The following is a 16,359-nucleotide window of genomic DNA, read 5'->3' as shown; positions in this document are numbered from 1 at the left end:
CAGGCATTTTTGTATGATTTGCTATTGTAAACAAATGAAACAATCCTAACTATGCTAGGAAGAATATTTCTGCTTACTTCTTCATAGTCTTTCCTAATGGGAATATTCCCAAACCTTTGATAAATTCAAATAAAATACTATTTCTGCTGGCAAAAAAATAGTTACAGATAAAAGACTACCCACATTGCCTGTAAACTGGTGGATAGGCCAATTTCCTGACTACTCTAATTAGCTTTGCGTAATTTGGCACATTGCTTCCTGAAATAATGATTTAATCTAATTAAGATTCTTTCAGAAGATAACTTTTAAATGAATTAATTAAGGACTTTATCTCCAAAGCCCAGAAATTAATATCACCAAGAATAATATTGGCATCTTGTGCTAGACTAGCATTTTAGTTTTCTTATAAACTGACTCTACTTCTAACCTATGAGTAGTTAAGGAATTAGGTGAAATGTCTTCCCAGATTGCCAACTTCCCTTCCTGCTAATCTCTCCTAGGCATGGTTTGCAGTAGAACAACTTTTGTAGCTCTCTACTGAGAAAATGTGATTTGGTCTGTCTTGTTTTAAAAAGTACCATGAACACTAATGAGATCTATGTGCAAAAGAGAGAATAAGTGATTATTTGATATTGCTGATGAAATTTAGCTCTTTGTGGAAAAAAAGAAAAAAAAAAAAAAAAGTTGCTATCTGTAATGATGTGGTACCAGTTTGGCTAGTTTCTGTGTTTTTGTTGTTATTTTGTTCATTTGTTTCCCAGCAGAACTATTAAGTGGCTTGTAATGACAGAATAATATTTCATAACTTGGATGTTTTCTTTGTCAATCATAAACTTTATCTGCCTATTAAAGAGAAGCTCAGAATGGCAGAATGAAGAATGATGCCTTGCTGAACTCACCGGACAGTATGCATTCAGTAATTGATACCTATTCAAGAAAACCTTCACTGATGTGTTGAGGTCAAATTCACCTAACTGGATGAAGGCCTAGAAAAGAGTGTGTGACTTTTAAAAGTGGTTATACTAGGTGCAAAGTCTCTCCTACTTAGATCTTCACTCTCAGGCGAAGTTGAATGTATCCACTTGTTAAAAAAAAAAAAAAAAAAAAAGCTTTATTCCTGATCCAAAGCTCAATGGATTCAATGTAGGCAAAACTTTTGATTTTAACAGATTCAAAATAGTGTTAAGGAATAGTGGGAGAACAATGTTTAGAAGTTCAGACTGTTTTATTTTAGCCAGGGAATAGAATAGGTTAAGTCTGAATAGGTGAAGTGGAGCAGGTTTTTTTTCAGTTGCTCTGCTTCCATTGCTGTAATCACCCCCACAGGGCATTTGCCACCATCCATGAGTCTGTATGGAGGTAAAATACTGGCCACTTTTCTCTTACAGAAATATCTAAAGCTAGCTGGATTTCTGCACATTGGTTCAGTTCACCTTCCCTTACTCCATCTTCTTCTTCTCCTCCAGGCAAATTACAATAGCACTTAAGAATTTTGAATATCCTTGGGATGTTCAAACCAACTTGTTTCTATTACTATGTCTCCTAAACATTTTTCAGGTTTTAACGTTCTACAACTATTTAAGAATACCACCCAAAGATCTGTCTTGAGGCAGGATAGTTATGAGTGGCACGGAGTGTGGGTTAGTATGCATAGGCACCTAGGACAGTGGGCACCTGCAGTGTTTTGGAACTTCACCCCTGAACATGTAAAGAATCCTGAAAAACTAGTAAACTGTTTGAAAAAAGTGTGCTGTCACACTGGCAGTTCTGGAGAGACACAAATCAATGCAGCATGCTGAGGCCTGCCCCATGCCTGCCAAGCCCTGTTCAGCACTATTCAGCACCCTCAAGGGGAAGAGAAGGAAGACCGCAGGGCTCAGACAGTGAACAGGGCATATTGCTTCTTATTTTCTGTAGTTATACAGTGAGACATCTTCAGCATGTCACCTCCTTCTCTGGTGATATTCTGAAATCTTTGCCCTCTGGCCAGTCCAGGATCACTTCCAAGATTCCTATGTGACCAGGGTTTCCTATAAGTCCATTATGTGATCACTTACTCCATGTAGCATCAGTTGCATGATGTGTAGAGGGGACCCTCCATTTGAACATCCAGCCCAGCACTGGAAGTTGGGGTGCCAAGAGGAGCTGTGCCTCAGGGCCAACCACTTCTGAAGCAGCTCAAAGCCCTTTACACGCTGCCAATATAATGTATGGGAAGATGTATGAGGTGCCACTGAAGTCACTTGTTCAGCCTATAGAAGAGGAGGAGGGGAGAGAAGACTGAGGGGAGGTCTCATGGTGGCTTACAGATTCTTCATGAGGGGAGTGAAGGAGCAGGCACTGATCTCTGCTCTCTGGTGACAGCAACAGAACCCGAGGGAACGGCATGGAGCTGGGACAGGGGAGGGTCAGGCTGGGTGTTAGGGAAAGGCTCTGCACCCAGAGGGTGGTCGGGCACTGGGACAGGCTGCCCAGGTCAGTGGTCATGGCACCAAGCCTGTTGGAGTTCAGGAAACGTTTGAGCAACGCTGAGACATATGGTCTGATTTTTGGGTGGTCCTGTGTGGAGCCAGGTGTTTGACTCGATGGTGCTTGTGGGTTCCTTCCAACTTGGGTTATTCTGTGATTCTATGATGATTCTATGATTCCATGTTTCAATATGGCTTTTTCAGTTGGAGTATATTGGGCCTCTGATCCTCTGTATCCCTGACCCCAGAACCCTAGGGGATGACCTCAAGTCTCTCCTGGTGCTTTCTGCCAAAGGCTCCAGGTAGGGCCATTCTCCCTAGCTGCAATGTAGAGCATTTTTACATCTTGTCTTGCCCAAACTGGCCTAAGGGCTACTGCATCAACTATCTCCTGTTTAATTTGTTCAAAGCCTCATTGTTGCTCAGGGCCCCATTTGAAATCGTTCTTCTCCTGGATCCGTTGATAGAGAGGGCTTACTATCAGACTGTAACTTGGAATATACATTCTTCAAAAACCCACAACACCTAAGAAAGCTTCTATTTCCTTTTTTAAAGGCCTGCTGTTGTATAACCCAGCAGGCAGCTAAGAACCACACAGCCGATTGTTGACTTCACCCCAGTGGGATGGGGAAGAGAATAGGAAAAAGGTAAAATTCTTGGGTTGCGAAAAAGACCATTTAATAGGACAGAAAAGGAAGGGAAAATAATAATAATAATATAATAATAATTAATAATAAAATAATATACAAAACCAGGGATGCACAATGTAACTGCTCACCACCTACTGACCGATGTCCAGCTCATCCCTGAGCCGTGGCAGTCTCCAACAGCCATTTCCCCCAGTTTTATTGTTTATCATGATGCCATAATGGTATGGGATGTCCCTTTGGCCAGTTCGAGTCAGCTGTCCTGGTTCTGTCCCCTCCCAGCTTCCTGTGCACCACCAGCTTCCTTGGCTGCAGGGCAGTATGAGAAGATGAAAAGTCCTTGTCGACTTTTGTGTCCTCTGTGAACAGCGTAGGTTGTGTCTTCAGGCAAGACTTCAGGTGAGTGATAGACTGTCAGGAAATATAGGACAAGAGAACACTTAGGCTATTTGTAAACTCAGAGTTTCAGAAACTGCACTGGTGAGACTAGAGTATTTCTATCAGAGCAGATGACTGACAATTCTGACAACACTAGAAATTCAGATGAAAATCAAGGTACTGTTGTCATTTGTGATTGTTCTGTTTGCTTTGACCAGAGCTTTCAAAAGGCCCAATTACAGCCATACAGCATGCAATACTGCACCATGTTACTGTAATGTTGTGTTCTATTGCAGTAAATACTATATCAAGCTCTAATAACAGTACAGCCATGTGTATTGGACTTATGTGGCAAGGTTTCAGTAGGGGGGCTGCAGAGGTGTCCTCTGTGAGCATAGCCAAGCAGCTGCCCCATGTCAGATCAGAGCCAGCTCCAGGTGGCTCCAAAAGGGACACGCTCCAAAAGGGACACGCTCCAAAAGGGCCATGCTGCCGGGCCAGTGAGTGACATTGCTTGGTCCTCTGGGAGAGCAGATTGAAGAAAGGGGAAAAAATACTGCTGTACAACAGCAGCTGGAAGAGAGGAGTGAGAAAATGTGAGAGAACCAGCCCTGCAGAGCCCCTGGTCAGTGCAAAAGGTGAGCAAGAGGTACTCCAGGCACGCAGCAGAAGCTCCTCTGCGGCCTGTGGAGAGGCCCCTGGTGGAGCAGGCTGTCCCCCTGCAGCCCATGGGTCCCACACGGAGCAGATCTCCACGCTGCAGCCCGTGGAGGAGCCCCCGGTGGAGCAGGTGGATGTGGCCTGGAGGAGGCTGCGGCCCATGGAGAGCCCCCGCAGGAGCAGGCCCCGGGCCGGAGCTGCAGCCCGTGGAGAGGAGCCCACGCAGGAGCAGGGGGTCTGGGGGGAGCTGCCGCCCGTGGGGGACCCGTGCTGGAGCAGTTTGCTCCTGGGGGATGGACCCCGTGGTACGGAGCCATGTGGGAGCAGTGCTTGAAGAGCTGCTGCCTGTGGGCAGCCCCCGCAGGCTCAGTTGGGGAAGGACGGCATCCCGTGGGAGGGACCCCACGGGGAGCAGGGGCAGAGGTGAGGAAGAAAGAGTTGCACAAATGAAACATTAGGGACTGACTGCAAGCACAATTATCCTGCACTGCTCAGGTGAATGAGGTAGAAGAGAGTGGATGGTGAGGGATGGTGGTTTTAGTTTGCTTTTAGTTCCTTACTGCTCTAGTCTGTTAGCAATAGGCTAATTCCCTACACTGATTCTGTTTTGTCTGTATCGGAAATTGGTGAGTGATCTGCCTGTCCTTATCTCAACCCTTGAGCTTTTTCATTGTATTTTCTCTTCCTGTTGCTCTGAGGAGGGGAAGAGAGAGATTGGTGTGGTGGAGCTCAGTTAGCCATCAGTATGAAACCATCACACCATGACAGTTTATTAATCTGAATGGTGAAATAGTCTATGACTTGGACAATAAGACTGTTTTTTGTCTATGTTGATGTGAGGACTGTGATTTATATGGAAAATTATTGTATAAATGTTTCTTCAAATCATTCTGCCAGCAGTATTTTTGAGTGATTTTCTGTCAGTACACTGAAAAAGATTATTTGTGTTTAAATGTCTTCTGAGTATCTTTCTAAATATTCACTATAAACTTTATTTTAAAAGTGTACATTATTGCTTATGGAAATACAGTTTCTGAGAAAATTATTAGACTTACAGAATGCATGTAGATGAATTACTAGAAAAATAATGATTTTCATTAATGTAACTGAGCTATATAATCATTAACAGATGTTGAGATTCTGCCCTGACATTGGGATGTAATCCACTCACAACCAATATTAATTCATATATTTCTGTTTGAGCTGATTTACCCCTACAAATGATATGGTCCCAGGAAAAGTACTGACATCAAAAGCATCTAGTTAGTACAGTGGAACAAAACAGAGGTAATGTCTATAGGAGTTATATTGGTGTAGTGAACATTCAGTGGCAGGAGAGTGAGACCAATGGGATTCTTTAATTAAGAAAATTGAAAAGCACCTTCTACAGATTTAGCCACACTGCTGGTCCATTCTTGGCTACCTGCAGCTGAGTGTTCACTCACAGCATGGTTTTTGTACTGCACTTTGATCTAAAGTTTGCTTTGTTATTGACAATGAAGCTTAGTCACGTCAAAAAGATAGCAGGCTATAAATTAATTTCCTGTTCCTACACAATTTATAATGTAAATCTTACTTTCCTGATAAACAAGAGAAGTGTTTATGATGTGTATGTCCACATCAGCCATATGTAACCATGATAAAAAAAAAAAAAAAGCCCACTGACTGCCCCTGAAAGTAGACATTCCCTAAGCTGAAATGTTCACAAAGCACAGAGAACCTGCTGTGTGGGAGGTACTAGACAAAGGGAAGTAAAGACTGTGGTTTTTTTTTGGAGTGTGATTATAGATTCCCTCTGTTCCCCTCCCTAATGGACGTAGGAGACTGTAAATTCATGGATTGTCCCCCAGTAGCATATTTCTTGTCTTCATCAAATCCCTTTCCATGAAATAACCCCAAACAGAAGCTGCATTTCAGTCTTGAAGAGGTTTAGTGATAACACAGCTAGACTGGTCTCACCAGAGCAGAGCCCTATGCACTTACAGAGCTTTACTGTGACTGAAGTGATAGAAGGGGCTTGCCTATTTGCAGTCCCACTGACCTGACTGAGAATATAGAAAGATTTACAGTTTTACTTCTGTGTATTGCTGTGTACTTGCATCATGGTACCTTGTGTTACTTCTCTTTAGAGACAGTGAGCAGTAGCCAAATCGTTCTTAGGAAAAATCTACTGTTGAAATGCTTGTATTGGGTTTACCTTTTTTATCACAAAAATCTGCCCACATATTTGGATAAATTGATTTTCCTGCTCCTGGCTGGCTTTGCTAAAGATTTATGCTAGCTGCTTGTTGGTGCAAATAATTGTTTTAAATTATCTCTGCTCTTTTTTTTTTTTTTGTCTTTTCAAATTGGTAAATAGGAAAAATTAATCTGCAGCAAACATATAACTTTGCTATAGATCACTTGATTCTACCTCATTTATACTCCCTCATTTAAAGAGATCCTATATAAGTATGCAACTAAATTGCTGGGGTTACCAGAACACCTATGAGAAGATGTTCACGCACCTTCACATTGACAGAAGTTTGAATTTCACAGTATGTAATCTAAACATCTCCCTGAGAAATTAATGATATCAGAAAATGTATTTGATGAGAAAAATGACTGGAGTTTTCATTTAATAATGCCTACTATTTGTATAATTAAACCTAATGTAAAGTTGCTTTCAGATCTTGTTTTGTCTTTGTATTTCCTTAATGAAATCGAATATTACTAAAATTAAAAAAGAAATATTACTTTTTCTTGCCTAACTCTGAAATGTGATAGGATTTTTTTTGTTGCTGTTTTTTATTTTTGTTTGTTTGTTTGCTTTTTAAAGTATAGTGGGGTATTTGGAAACTCTTTTGTAAACACAGCTAATTATACAAGTCATTTATACAGGTACACATATTTTAAAAGTAGATATCTAAATTTAGACTTTTAATCTCCACATGAACACTTAAATATTGATTCAGTGGTTCAGTGTTAAGGTCTAATTCCTGAAAAGCTTAAACAAGTATAGCATATCAGTGGTTCCCCTACTTCATCTAATTTACTCACTCACAGAAGTCTGAAGCCTTGCAAGTCCTTTCCTGAGGGGATAAAGCTTGCAAATAACAAATCTGTTTTTACATTATTTTATTCTTTTACTACACCAGTCTATTAGCAATTTATGTACTCACACAAGCTTATCTTTTCTAAAAGCTTAGATGCCTCGACTGCTGGAAATATTATAATTTAACCATTTGCTAAATTTCATATTTGTTACTAGATGTCTTAGATGTATAAAGCTAATAATCCTATTATTCAACATAAAATTATTTGATTAAAGATGTATATAAGACAATGCAACACAGAATGAGAACACTGAGCAGTCATCAGTCCACTAAGTACATGACCTCTATTTTCAGAAAGGTCTGTTTGTTAGAGGAATGGCACTTGAAATATATAAGGCTGGTTTATTGGCTCTATATTTGTAGGAACATTTTTAGTACATACTAGATATTCCCCTTCGTTTTCATATGTGTTCTTTTAATTTTTAACGCCACTTAAAATTTATCATAAGGAGTATGTACAGAATTAGATTAGTTTGTCTTAAAAACTGTATAAAACAAGTCAAATTGTTGATGAGAAGAAAAAAGAGTGCTTTTTATACTGTCAATATTTTAGGAATTACATATAATTGAAAACAAATTCTGAGTGCCTATATGCCTTAATGAGTGTCATAGCTCATCTTTTTCTTTGGAATGTTTTATTATTTCAGGTATGTTTTTCAAATTTTATGTTTTGTTTAAACTTCGTGTGACACAGTTTAAACAAACTTGGAATATCTGACACAGAAAAGTCTATGAAATTACTTTCAATTTTATTTTTTTTTTCAGGTTAGTTTTATGAAGAGTACCATTTCTCTGAAGTTAAGACAGTCATAAATGTCTCAATTCTAATTCAGAAGTAAACTGACTTTAAGTTATTGAGAGTCTTAATAAATAGGTGATTTTGTGTGAAGATATACATCTGAAAGAACTATTTACACATTGAAAGCACCTGTCTGTAAAAATAATGGTGCTTTTACGTACACTAACAATGAAACTGTTACTATATAATGCTGCAGTGACAGACTAAGCTAAGAAAAGAAAAACACACAACCTTCTATTTATTGATTACCATCCATTAGATGTAAGTCATATTTTCAAGTATCTTGTGGCACAACTTACATTACATAGTATACTGTGTCCCATTGCAGTTATAGTGTGTAGTCTTGTACATTAATGATAACATAGGTGAAGATCAGGTAAAAAATAAGTACAAGATTTTGCTTGAGGGTTGATATTAAAGCATGAGCAAGATCTGGATTAGCTCAGTGCTGCAGCATAGTAACCAGTAGGACTCTTTTAGCAGAGTTAAAAGGAGCCTTCTTGACCTCCTTTGATTACTGAAATTGAAGCAAACCCCGTGGCCATTTCCTTTCCGTGAATCATGGGATTTTTGTCATGGAGTTTAACTTTCTAAATTGCTTTGCAGAGGAAAGAATCTTGAATTGTGTTCACAGGAATTGGAAACTGAGCTAACAAATAGTGCATTAAATTAGAAAAAAAAATAAAGTAAGAGAGAGAGGAAGGAAAAGAAGGGAGGGAGGAAGGAAGGAAGGAAGGAAGGAAGGTAGGTATTTAAGAGACATGTGGATGTGCTGCTTCAGGGTGAGGGTGTGGTGTGGGCTAGAGCTAGGTGATCTTTAAGATCTCTTCCAACCTAAGCCATTTGATGATTCTTAGGAACATGGTTTAGTGGCATACTTGGTAGTGTTAGTTGATAGTTGGACTTAATGTTCTAAAGGATCATTTCCAACCTAAATGAGTCTGATTCTGTGAATATAAACTTAACATATGCCTGTAATGTGACAAGAGTATCATAGACATCCTAAGGAGACTGAATATCCAACTTCTCTCTCAGAATACCTTTAAACTAATCAATGAGCAAAGACAGCTGCCGTACCGTGATAACATATGTTCATCAGAAAGCCACTGGAATAGCAGTATTTTAAAACAAAGAAATAAAAATAAGTCTCAACAAAAATGGGAGGACAAAGTCCCAACAAAAGGGGGGCAGCTGCCGACCATGGGGGACCCGTGTGGAGCAGTTTGCTCCTGATGGATGGACCCCATGGTACGGAGCCATGTGGGAGCAGTTCTTGAAGAGCTGCTGCCTGTGGGCAGCCCCCACAGGCTCAGTTGGGGAAGGACGGCATCCCGTGGGAGGGACCCCACGGGGAGCAGGGGCAGGGAGGGACCGTGAAGGAGCGGCAGAGGCAAAGCCTTAGGGACTGACCACAGCCCCCATTTCCCATTCCCCTGCTCTGCTCAGGGGGAGGAGGTAGAAGAGGGTAGATGGAGAGGAAGGTGTTTTTAGTTTGCTTTTAGATTCTGACTGTTCTAGTCATAGGCAATGTTCTAGTGATAGGCAATAAAATATATTAATCTCTTTAAGTCTGTTTAACCCATGAAGATAATTGTTATCTCCCTATACTTTTCTCAACCCTTGAGACCTTTTCATCATATTTTCTCCCCCTTTTCCTTTGAGGAGGGAATGGGAGGGCAGTTATGATGGAGTTCAGCTGCCCACCAGGGTAAAACCACCACACCAACTTGTGCAGGATTTGTGGCTCCAGCTGGATGCATATAAGTCTATTGGGTGCAATGGGTTTTATTCCAGGGAACAAGCTGGCTGATGTCATCGAGAGACCTCGTGGTTTTCAAGGGTCTTCAGAAGCTGGAGAGGTCCCGGTCAACTGGAAGCTGGCAAATATTATTCCAGTTTTCAAGAATGACAAGAAAGAGGACCCTGGTAATTACAGGTCTGTCAGTCTCACTTCAGTGCCTGGTAAAATGATGGAGAAGATTATTCTGGGTGTAACTGAATAACACTTGAAAGACAAGACAGTCATTTGTCACAGCCAACATGGGTTCATGAGGGGAAAGTCCTGTTTAATTAACTTAATTTCCTTTGATGACAAGTTACTCACCTAGTTGACCAAGGGAAGCCAGTTGATGTAATCTTTCTGGATTTGAGCAAAGCTTTTGATACTGTTTCTCACAGTATTCTTCTGGACAAAATGTCCCTCATACAGCAATGGTTGGGCTCACAAGTTAGAGTAAATGGAGTTACATCAGGCTGGCAGCCAGTCACTAGAGGGGTTCGCAGAGCTCCATTATGGAGACAGTTCTCTTAAATGTTTTCATAAATGACTTGGATGCAGGCCTTCTTTTTTTTTTTTTTTTTTTTTCCAGGCATCAAACATTATTTTTCATATAAATATAAAGCTCAACAGCCCCACTTTATAAGATAATGCAAATACTGTTATTCATTCAAGTTATTGCTAAATTTTGACTAGAACAACATTATTATTTGTTCCTATTCTTGAAATTATTAACTTCTAACACCATTCAAGGGTACTGTGGGCCTAGATGTAACTAACTGGATTGTAATAGTAAAGATAAATATATTGGGTGTGTCAAGTAGGGAGGTTGCACACATTCCTGCAAGAGGGGATTTTATCTTTCTTCTCATTGGGCAAAAACCCCATTATACCAGTCAGCTCATTGACTAGAGCTGTCTGAAAACTCAAATGTTTCTAATCTACTAATAATTTAAATGAAATGGCAAGTACTGTAGTCTCAGTCACAAAATAAATAAATAAATAAAAATAAATATCCTCTTCATCCTACCACAGAGATCAATAATGAAAGTGATAAATTCAAAGTTACATGCTTGATGATGAACAGTTTTTCCTTTCCTTTCTGGGAATTAGACCTTCAGAAGGCATGTTTTCGTTATCTGTGAGGTTTGGTTTGAAAAGTTTGCTGTTCTGACTGCCACTGTATGAAGTAAATATAAAATGACAGCTAACTGAGGTTTTCTGCTGATGCTTCTGCAAATTTTGCAAATAAGTTCTTTGAGGATGTCAGACCAAAAGATCTTTAGCATAGTGGACAGATCAGAAAATTAAGGAAAAAAAATCATTTTCTAGAGGAAATAATATGTACATGTGTGTGTTAATATATATGCATGAATGTATATAATTATTCAATGAAAAAAGCCTAAAATATTTATTATTCCTTTCTACTGTCTTGGAATGCTTTTGGACATTCATGATATTTATGCTAAAAATAGGATATTTCCTTTAACATCATTCTACCTCCTTCCTTGTAAGCACTATTGCACTGTCATAATCTTGTCTTTACTCATTGTGCCCACATTAATTTTAGGGGCAAAAAATCTGGTTACAGCACTGAGATTTCAATTTACACTTATGAATTACAATTTTATTGGTGTTAAAGCTATTGGCTATGAGAAATCTTTTTCAAGCTGTCAGATGTTATCCCACTAGTAAAAGATGACTGAAAGGACTGTGGTTCCTATATTATTTTACAGATGTAATGCTTACCTAGCATAATTTTACATCAATCAATACATGTAAATCACTTTCAGGATCTTTGATCAAATGAGATATATTATTGCAAAGTATTGTTAATTAGAGTGTCTAGTATTAATGGGTTGTGTGCAATGCAAACAAAACCAGACCTGTTTTATCAGTCTCTCCTCTTTCTGTCCTGGCGACATTGTTCTGGCTAACCTGGAAGCTGAAATTGGCCTAGGTATTGGCTGGGGTAGACGCCAAAGTTCAGTGCAGAGACATTTAGGAAAGGAAAATTCTTTAACAGGAGAATTACCTTCACTTGTCAGCTGAATGCTTACCAGTGTTACTGGTGGTGTAACTGTTGCTTCTGGGATCCAGAGATCATTTCCAGCAACTCTCATTTCTGTAACAAGACTCTAGGATTGGATCTCTACATAGGGAAAAAAAAAGAAAAGAAAGAAAGAAAGAAAGAAAGAAAGAAAGAAAGAAAGAAAGAAAGAAAGAAAGAAAGAAAGAAAGAAAGAATAAGAAAGAAAGAAAAAGACTGTTAACAATATAGTTACAGATACTTCATAGTTATATATAATATAGTCAACAATATAGTTGTGCTATTAACCTGGGGTATTAGATGGGGCTCTGTCTCAGACAAAAGACTTTTGTAAAAAATTCAGGTCTTCCCTCTTGTTCAAGCAATACCTTTCCTATGCCTCCAACCTTGTGGTGGGGTCAGGAAACAAGAAGTCATAGTGACCATTAAAAGTCCTCTTTTCCCCATTTTTTTTTCCTGCCTCAGTCCAGGCAAAGCCTCTTTCCTCCTGGGATTTTCCTACTTGAATCACAATTCTAGGTGTCCACGAGGCTGGGAAGAATTATAATCATTTTGATACCTTTGCTTGAAATATATTTGCTTCAATGACATTTAGTTAATATGTTTCTAGATTACTTTAATATGAAATTCTGTGTACAACCCAGGTTATAAACTTGCAGGTCATATACATTCTGTCCATTACATGTCAGTCAGAGGAAATAAATTGAAATGGTAACAATATAGTTGCATATAATTACTGCAGAGATAATGTAAAATATTTCCAGAGGTGATCTAGGCCCTCTTTAAGAGGTGTTTATTCAAGCATATGGAAAGAAATTGTTTTCTGCCTTGGACAGTTAAAAAATAAATGGAAGTAGGTAAATTTGTACCTTATTACTGTCAAGACTTTTAATGCTTTTGTAATACAGAATAAACATTATATGGAAGTAAATCTAGATATAGTCATAGAACAACTGACAGCTAGCTAACAATTTCACAATTACAGCTAGGGTATTTTAAAGCTGTCATTGTTTTCAAGACTGGTACTGACAGTTACCATATCACTTATGTTGAGAAAGACTCCTAATTCGTGGTTGTGAGGCTGGATCTTCCCTTGAAAAATCACTCTTCTTGAATACCTGTAGTTGAAATCATGTCATTACAATGGCCTTTCCCTATTTTATAGTTCTTAAAGTGCTTAGTCTACATAAGTAATCAATCACATCTTGAAGCCACTGTTCATATGGACAATTAAAACCTAAAGAAAATGAAAGGAAGTAAAGGTATAATTTTAAATCAGTTCAGTTAAATATGCTGTAAGTGGATTTAAGATCTAGTAGTAGTCTCCAAGGGTGAATTTTTATGTTTCAATTAATGCACACACTTCTGTATAAGCTGGAGCCAATTTTTGCAGATAAAATGGATAATAGTGAAAACGGTTATGTTAGCATATGTCCTCTCCCACATATAGCTATCCTGTTTGCTTTACGAGATGTATGCTATGTACATGAAAAAGGGACATCAGTTTGCATGGTTCCTTTCTATTACTGTAAGTCTTCATAGTTTCAGTTATGGATCGTTATGGATGACACACCCAAAAATATTTATTAAAAATATGTGTGTTTTTAGGAGAAGAGTAACGGAGTTTATATTGTGCACCAAATTGCATTGTCAAATGGATATAGTTAAATGGAAGCGTATAAAAGCTGTTGTGCAAAACAGAAAGGTGGGCTTCATGTAATGTCAGGCACTTTAAAGACTTAGGCAATATTATAGTAAAATTAGGCAATTTTATGCGACCACTGTTGTCAGTTGAAATAGGCAGCTTTAGGATTTTGTCTCATCCTAAAGCAGACTCCAGAATAAGTCAGTAGACTTATTCTCTTGAAGTACCTAAGCTTCAACATCAAAGAAAAGCTAAGGATGTCTGCTGAGATGTTGATGGTTACAATGCCATGATGAATCTCACTTTGGGATTCTGTGTTATAAATGTGGGATGACTGGCACAAGACTCAATGTGCCACAGGACAAGCATTGACTCAAAATACATACTTTGCTTTTTAAGTCATTAAATCAGACAATGCGCTGTTGCTCTCCATTAGTGTGTGACATCATGTGATGTATCAGCATATGTCTGCCATCCACTTATTTTTCTGTCATAACAAGAATTCATCTCATACATATGTCTTTGTCGAAACCATCCTATTCTTTCAATCTTAATGAAAATGAACAAAACAAGCAAACAAAAGAGTTTTCTTAAAAAGGTCACCTTTGATATTATTTTATTATGCATGCTATGTATTTAGGATTGACTTCTCATGCTTACTTGTATCTTTTCTTTCTCCCAGATGTTTTTGAATAGTCTTATATGTTGCCCGATAAAAAATCATCTCCAGTGAGATAGTATAGGGGTAACCTCATTGTTCATGCTTCTTTCTTCCACGAGTATTATAACTCTTAAGTATGTTTCAACAAGATATTTCTCTTGCTGTCCTTTCTGAGAGGGGCCTGTAGTTCTCAGATATGTTCTTTAAACTGGATGATTGCCTACAGCATATATTCAGTCCATCTCATCATGTCTTCCTCCCTTCAAAGAGCACAGAATGCCTGTTCTTTGTGATGTACTGTGTAGGATGATTTCTTTGTTATGATAATTGTTATAACTCTGGCTTAAAATTTGGCGTAAACTTTTTTCTGGCTGTCAAAACTTTTTTTTTTTTCCTAATTTCCATCACAGGAGCATCTTGACACTACAGCAATGTACTCTGAAATACTTTCACTTCATTCTGTTTTGTACACTGGATGCTTCCACTGAAGCCTGGAAAACCTGCCTGGGGTTCGTTATAGAATCTAACAGGCATGGAAATATACATAATACATTCTATGTATTATTCTCCTACCTATGTGATTTTACTGAATAGGGGGAAATACATACAATTTCCTTTTTTTTTTTTTTTAACTTTGAAATAAATACACTTGGCATTCAAGGCTCACTTTATATTTTCTGCTTCTGTCAGTTCTCAGCCCTGACCCACCTTCCACCTGCTGCTGAGTGATCCTTCTCCTAGAGAATCCTTGACTGGTGCCTTCCATGAGGGGGTCTGAGTGATCTTCACACTTCTGACACACCTGCTTCATATGGTTCAGCTGGACTGAACTGGTATTTTTAGATCTTGATTCAGGCTTCCTTCCTTTTCCTCTAATCTCTCTGTAACTTCTCAACATTTGTTACAGGTTCAGACATGTGGCTGATGATCGCTGAAAGCCTTCTCTATTTCAGTGTGAAATCCAGTTAAAATGGTAAGCTCACTCAGTGCCAGCTCTTCTAATAGGATCAGAGTATAGCTCCAGGCAAGAAGAAGGGTATATCTTTTCCTACAGATTAAGAGAAAGTAAGTCATAGAGAAAGATAATTTTATAGTAATATGGGAGGCTGAGTTTGGTTGTATCCCACCTTTTTGTGTGTCTGGGGGGGTGAGGGCGGAGGGGTGGGGAGCTGGTCCAGAACTAATATTCTAAGGTTTTAGAGTGTTGCAAAATGACTGTGATTCAAGGCAGTAACCGTTCACTCAGTGTAGAGCTTGATGTATAGGTAACTTTATGAAGTTACATTTAGATAGCATAATCTCAGTATGAGCAGAATATGAGGTGCTTTTCAAAGAGCAGTGTCGGGGAAAGTGTGCTGATTCAGGCAATCAAAAATATAATGAAAACATAATAATTTGAATTATATATATTTTGTCACTGGACTTGTGAAATGCATCATCATAAGTCTCCTTTGTAACATTACCTTTGTAAGTTACCAACTGATGCAGAATTATATGTATTTCATAGAATCATAGAATGGATTGGGTTGGAAGGGGCTCTTAAAGATCTTTCATCAAGATTTGGAATTCCTATTACATAACACTGCAGTTTTAACAGAAGGAGAATAAAATGTTCAATTCTATTGAATTTCAATTGGATTTATTCACTTGACCTTCTTTGGATATTAGCTATTGTTTAAGATAACAAACTTTTTAAAAGACATTAAACCTTGTGAAATATATGAACACTTCTTTTGTTTCTGAATATTTCAAAACAACTGAAATATTATGGGGGAGGAAAGAAGGGAGGTAAGAATAAGGAAGAAGAAAACAATGTGGGGAAAAATGGCAAGGAGAATAAGTACATAGGAACAAATGAAAATGGAAAGATACTTTCCATAAAGCTGCGAACATTTATAAAATGTTTAGAGGTTCAAGAAGCTTATTTCTGGTTGAATAATATTCATTCACTCTTCCATATTTTTTTTTTTCCAAAATAGAATATCAAGAAAATAAATTTGTTTCTGGTGAACCTAAAGCAGACATTAGCTGGGCTTATGCTGAAATGTTTTATAGAAATATTAATTTCATGGTATTAGACATTTCAAAAATTTCCTTTCTTTTCATTTGTGCCCATTTATAAGTAAAGAGAACAATTTCAAAATTAAAATTCAAAAAGAAAAACAAATCACTTAGAAAT

General features: G+C 38.3%; 1 long non-coding RNA gene across 1 annotated transcript; it reads left to right on the top strand.

The window, feature by feature from the left end:
• Positions 1-2,983: 2,983 nt before the first annotated feature.
• LOC136790028 (uncharacterized) lies at positions 2,984-15,905 on the top strand. The gene is made up of 2 exons (XR_010829129.1): positions 2,984-3,514; positions 15,088-15,905. It is a non-coding gene; the product is annotated as an uncharacterized lncRNA (long non-coding RNA).
• Positions 15,906-16,359: the final 454 nt, after the last annotated feature.

The sequence above is a fragment of the Anser cygnoides genome, chromosome 1 (assembly GCF_040182565.1).
Source record: "Anser cygnoides isolate HZ-2024a breed goose chromosome 1, Taihu_goose_T2T_genome, whole genome shotgun sequence".
In the NCBI taxonomy this organism is placed as follows: domain Eukaryota; kingdom Metazoa; phylum Chordata; class Aves; order Anseriformes; family Anatidae; genus Anser; species Anser cygnoides.
Note: the sequence above shows the minus strand (reverse complement) of the source record. Positions and strands in the feature narration are given on the sequence as shown.